The sequence below is a fragment of the Fundulus heteroclitus genome, chromosome 4 (assembly GCF_011125445.2).
Source record: "Fundulus heteroclitus isolate FHET01 chromosome 4, MU-UCD_Fhet_4.1, whole genome shotgun sequence".
In the NCBI taxonomy this organism is placed as follows: Eukaryota; Metazoa; Chordata; class Actinopteri; order Cyprinodontiformes; family Fundulidae; genus Fundulus; species Fundulus heteroclitus.
The window spans coordinates 31,780,576-31,787,304 of NC_046364.1; positions in this window are offsets into that span (position 1 = coordinate 31,780,576).

The following is a 6,729-nucleotide window of genomic DNA, read 5'->3' on the forward strand; positions in this document are numbered from 1 at the left end:
AGTTAACTACAGCCTTGTCTACTGAGGATGGGGATAAGTAACACCCATTCTTGATCAGATTAGAAGAGCATTTTGTGATTGAAATCTGATTCATAATCCATAAGAAATTATGAGTCCCCTTTTTTTCCCCAAAACATCCTGAAATCCTTTTAAAGATGAAAAAAGACTCTTGAATATAGATGTATAGTCAGCCACCTGTATTTTGGTGAAGAGGATGAAGTAATCACAGCTGTTTTATGCTAGCTGATCTTCAACTTCGAACAGCATATGTAGTTTTATTTTCAGTATGCTCTCTGAACACTGGTGGAACAATTCATTCTGTCCAATATAGACAGAATAGCACATCCATCCGTCTTCTCCATTTTCAGTAAATGCTTTATCCTGTCAGGGACCGCTGGAGGCCCTCGTATGACAACACAGACACACAGGAAAGGCAAAAATATTGAAATCCACGCACACCTATGGCCAATTTAGAGTCAACTAAACATGATCTGCATGTTTTGGGACCGCTGGGCGAAACAAAATCATGCAAACTCCACACAGAAAGGCTCAAGCCGAGATTTGAACTAGCAGCCCTCTAGCTGTATTGCAAAAGTACTAATCACTGAAGGCACCGTGCAGTCTCACTAAAAAAGTCACATTTGCATCCATGTATTATATTGTGCTTTAGAGAATTGAATGTTGATTTCTTTTGTGATTATATAAATGTGTGCTCAGTTGTGCAGCATCCACACCTATTAGTAATAATTTGGCCAGCATGAGTTGAATATAAATACATTGCGATAAAGCCACAATAGAGAAGCATAACTCCGGTTTAATCAGCTACAACAATATGTAACCGATTGGGCCAACAGTTTTCACTGAATTGTCATTAATTATTTTGGTTTGACTCGTAGCAGAATTTCAGCAATTTGGTTCAGCACACACAGTATGCACACATTGATTTCTCATTACCTAAGCGTATTTTACGCTAATTTAAAACTCAGCCTGCAACATACAGTGTAGCAAATAAATTACACAGAAAATAGCTTTCTGCAATGAATATTTCACACCTTTTCACTGCTGTTCGGTTTTTAAAATATTGCGAATTGCACTCTGTCATTCTCCACTGAATTTTTTCCCATACTTGAGCTTTTGATGCTTCCCCAGTACAAAATAGTGGCATTTTAAGTCAAGCAAAGTTACCTGAGATCAAAGGCCTTTCATTTCTAAAAGCAGCGTTGTTCCGTATCAGACAGCAAACCACCACATTTTGCAGAATGCAGTCCAAAAAAGGCTTTGATGAAGTGATTTTTCTGAACTTTTACTCTCTTATTTGTGTCCTAAGCCCCTATATATAGCTGCTCTGCAATACGTTTGGCAGACTACACCAGTCAAATTGTATATTGCTCAACCTCTCGCTGGAAGAAGGTAAGAACGCCACGTGCATGTCAGTAAAGAGAAAGCAAAGTTAAAAAAAATTTGTTCAAATCACACGTGGATTTGAAGTCAAATTCAAAGCCACTGCAATAGCTTGTTTGACATTTTTCAGAAGATTACAAAAAGGACAGAGGCTATTTTCCGCATTTCTTTTAATTCGGTCCAATCTTAGGAAAATCGCTGCCTCCATGTCTGTAAAGGGTTCACTGTGCGTTATTGTTAAACAGTCTTTTCGTCTCTTGTGACTGCATTTTTCTTTATATTATTCTCAGCAGCACTCCCAGTCACTACAATCCCACCTGGCCCTCTGAACAGTTCAAAACCAAATTCTGAACATAACTGCAACCATTTCCAAGCATCTGCTAAAGGAAGGGAAGACCTTGCCTTGTTTGTTTGTTTTGTTTTTTGCAAAGTGTTTATTTATAGTATAATGGATTATTGCCTGATAATATTTATTGCTATAATCACACAGCAACATCCCACTGGGGTCATCTTCCAAAATATCCAATCAGTTGGCAGCATTACGGGCTGAGAGGGCAAGATTGCTGATTACACCTCAACTTTGCTAAAGACCAAGTGTCAACAGAGTCTTTCCATGTGACTCTACAGCAGGGAGATACCTCAACACGGAGCCCATATGGCTACTAATTATGCTTTGGCACTGAGAGATTTCCGTGAGACCAAATCAAAGTCAAGGTTGGGTACCCCACCACTGACCTTTTCTGCAGATCTGAGCGGCATCAGCTGTGCAGAGCGGTAACAAAGCCCCGAGTAACATCACCGCTGTGATGTGAGCCACATTTCACAGATCAGAGATCACGGAGCAGAACTGTCAAGTTAAAATCACAGATACCTGGAAATGACAGCTTTATCTCACACTAACACAAAAATACATTATATATATATATATATATATATATATATATATATATATATATATATATATATATATATATATATATTCTGTTTCCACTAATCTTTATGTACTTCTAATGATGAGCTCACAAACTGCTGCGTAAATCACCAGACCGATCCAGTGAAACACGCTCTATTGTGTTGTTTTCTGTGTTAACACAGGGACCGCTGTCAAACTCAACCACCTGAAGGAGGAAGGAGAAGCTACCGCTATGACGACCAGATGGCCAGATTATTATACGCTGGCAGGGCATCTTAATGAGAGTCCACACACTGACAGTGACTTTCTTTTGATTCCACATCATAGACACACGCTCAGGCACATTAACATGCAGGCACATGGCGAAACACACTCTTGAAGATTAAATTAACAAACAGTAATTACAGAAAAAAAAATCCTATGCTCCATTCATCTCTGTGCACAGTCATACAACTGAAATTAAAAAACCATTCAAGCATAGATAGAAGTTAAAGTTAAAGCCTTATAGTGACACCCAGTGGTGATCGGCAAAGACAGGCTGAGAGTGTTGTCGGCCTCGTGGTTTTAAACCACTCTTAATTCCCATATATTTTGCTTCCAAATAGTTATATGTTTCTTTACTCCATTTAATGTGTCTTGGTTATGTCCCTGTACCTCCTGTATCTGTGACCTCTGGTCATCTACCGTGTGTCAAGTTTTCTGCTAAGGGCTATATTTGCAAATCATGTTGGAACAAAAATATTAGTTTCTTCTGTCTTCATCACTGCTTTATCTTTTTGGTATTTATTAAATCATCCTGGAACAATCTGTGCACATGTTCTGTCATTGTCCTTATAGCTGGTCTGTAAGAGTTTAACATTTTGTCACATTACAGAATCCACAAAGTTCAATGTATTTCATTTATTTAATGAACAGACCAGCACAACGTAGCACATAGTTGAAAAGGGGAAGGAAAAGGATGCAATGTTTTTATGAGCAATATTCTGAAAAATGTGAGGTTGCATTTACATTCATCTCCAAGATAATACTTTACCAAACCATCACATGGTGTATGTGGTCCTCAATATTCAATTTGCTTCATAATGTAAAATAAATCATTATTGTCATTGCACCAACCTGCAATGTGTGGTAGTAGTCCAACGGAATTGGTCCACTGACGCCCTGTAAGATGAATAGAGAAACTAACAAACTATGCACAGAAAAAAAATAAATTGCATAAATTGTGCAGTCATAATCAGAAAAAGAACAATTGCTGCTGTGTATTTCACATGGCCCACTTCAAAGACGCGAGGTATTGATTTGAGTTTTGGCACTAATGTGAAAACTGTCCTCGAGTCTTTTGGTGTGTGACCGGAGGGCAGCAGCTTAAACACCCGCTGGCCTGAGTGTGTACAGTCCCTCAGAGTGCTGCGTGCCCTCTTGAGACAGCGAGCTCTGAAGAGATCCTTCAGGGAGGGAAGAGGGTGGCCGATCATCTTCTGTGCAGTGTTGACAATCCTTTATAGTGCCTTCCTTCGTGCCAAAGTGCAGTTTGGGAACCAACAGTGAGTCAGCACTATCAATGGAGCTACGGTCGAAGACAGCCAGCAGCTCCCGCCTCAGGTTGAGCCTTCTAAGGACTCTCAGAAAGTGCGGACGCTGCTGGGCCTTTTCACAATCGGCGTGGTGTTAGAGCTCTATTGGAGGTCTGCATCCATGTCCCCATTGGTGGTGATAGACTGCAGGCCAGATGTCCCTCCTTCTTGAAGCCAACAATCACCCCCTTCGTTTTAGAGTTAATCCCCAAGTTGTTGTCAGCACACCACCAGCCAGCTGGATGACAGTGTTGTCAGGGTGGTTGCTGACACGGGTCATAGGTCTACAGCAAGGGGTTAAGAACAGACCCTGTGGGGAGCCGGTGTTAAGGCGGAGGGCTGTGGAAAGATGGCGTCCCACCCTGACTCTGGAGCCAGTCAGAAAGAAAGTCTGATCCAGCAGTAAGTGGCGTGAAAGACAGACCCATGACCAATAGCTTTGCTGTCAGTGTCTGAGAGCGGTGTGAAAAGCAGGACTAAAATCAACAAAGATCAACCTTGCAGAGCAGCACTGGTTTTTGCTCTTGACCGTGGTTGAGCCATTCTAACATGTGAATGTGTAGCAGTGTCTTTATGGTGTCATTATCACGCAACAAGGTGAAACTCCAACCCAGTCTCCTGTCTTTTGCTTCCACTATCATGTTTTCTTCCAGGCTTCTCCTGTATTTATCTTTTTCCAGCTTCCCTCTCCCCCCAAAGGAAAAGCATCCCCGCTGCGTGATGCTACCACAACCACGTGTAACGATAAGGACGGTGCTCAGAATAATGTGTTTTTGCAGTGACATGGCTCTCATCTGACCAAAACACAAATAGCTGGACCTTGTAGCTGCTTCTGTGATTAATGCTCTCTTTGCGTCACTTTAGGTGGAGTCAGGTCTGGTTAGATTTACAGCTGTACCATATTCTTTCCATTTTCTGATGATGGATTCCGACTTTGAAAGTGAAACGTTTAAAGGTTTTACAACCTAACTTAGCCCAGCTTTTGACTAACTTTATCCCTGGCTGTTTGAAAAAGGGAAACTATAGGTACATCCGTCCGCCCGTCCGTTGTCTTCCGCTTATCCGGGGTCGGGTCGCGGGGGTAGCAGCTTCAGTAGGGAGGTCCAGACGTCCCTCTCCCCGGCCACTTGGGCCACCTCCTCAGGAGGAATCCCAAGGTGTTCCCAGGCCAGCCGGGAGACATAGTCCCTCCAGCGTGTCCTGGGTCTCCCCCTGGGCCTCCTCCCGGTGGGACGTGCCCGGAACACCTCACCAGGGAGGCGTCCAGGAGGCATCCTGACCAGATGCCCGAGCCACCTCAACTGGCTCTTCTCGACGTGGAGGAGCAGCGGCTCTACTCTGAGTCCTCCCCGGATGACTGAGCTCCTCACCCTATCTCTAAGGGAGAGCCCAGACACACTACGGAGAAAACTCATTTCAGCCGCTTGTATCCGGGACCCAAAGCTCATGACCATAGATGAGGGTAGGAACGTAGATCGACCGGTAAATCGAGAGCTTCGCCTTTTGGCTCAGCTCTCTCTTCACCACAACTGATCGGTACAGCGCCCGCTTCACAGCAGACGCTGCACCGATCCGCCTGTCGATCTCCCGCTCCATCTTCCCATCATTCGTGAACAAGACCCCAAGATACTTGAACTCCTCCACTAGGGGCAGCACATCCTCCCCAACCCGGAGAAGGCACTCTACCCTTTTACGGTTCAAGACCATGGTCTCAGATTTGAAGGCACTGATTTTCATCCCGGCCGCTTCGCACTCGGCTGCGAACCGCTCCAGTGAGAGCTTTAGATCACGCCCTGATGAAGCCAATAGGACCACGTCATCCGCGAATAGCAGAGACGCAATCCTAAGGCCACCAAAACAGATCCCCTCAACACCTTGGCTGCGCCTAGAAATTCTGTCCATAAAAGTTATGAACAGAATCGGTGACAAAGGGCAACCTTGGCGGAGTCCAACTCTCACCGGAAACGAGTCCGACTTACTGCCGGCAATGCGGACCAGACTCTGACACCTGGTCGTACAGAGACCTGACAGCCCTTATTAAAGGGCCCGGTACTCCATACTCCCGGAGTACCCCCCACAGGATCCCTCAGGGGACACTGTCGAATGCCTTCTCCAGATCCACAAAGCACATGTAGACTGGTTGGGCAAACTCCCATGCCCCCTCCAGAATCCTGCTGAGGGTATAGAGCTGGTCCAGTGTTCCACAGCCAGGACGAAAACCACACTCCTCTTCCTGAATCCGAGATTCGACTATCCGATGGACCCTCCTTTCCAGAACCCCTGAATAGACCTTACCAGGGAGGCTTAAGAGTGTGATTCCCCTGTAGTTGGAACACACCCTCCGGTCCCCCTTTTTAAATAGGGGAACCACCACCCCAGTCTGCCAATCCAGGGGAACTGCCCCCGATGTCCACGCAATGTTGCAGAGCCGCGTTAATCAACACAGCCCCACAACATCCAGAGCCTTAAGGTACTCAGGGCGAATCTCATCCACCCCCGGGGCCTTGCCACCGAGGAGCTTTTTAACAACCTCGGCAACCTCAGCACCAGAGATGGGAGAACCCAACCCAGAGTCCTCAGGCTCTGCTTCCGCAATGGAAGACTATAGGTACATTTCACTTTAAATATTTTTCTTTGTGGATGGCAAAATCTTTTAAAACACAGCTGTATATCGTCATTATACCATTATACCAAAAGGTGTTACTTATATATCATATCAATTAAAGTATTCATGTAGCCCCAATGAAACTATAAAACATTTAAGCATGGCAAAAGCCAGACACACACAAAAAATGCCGGCCTGTTTCACAAAACCAAACGTAACATTTGAGAATTAGTGTG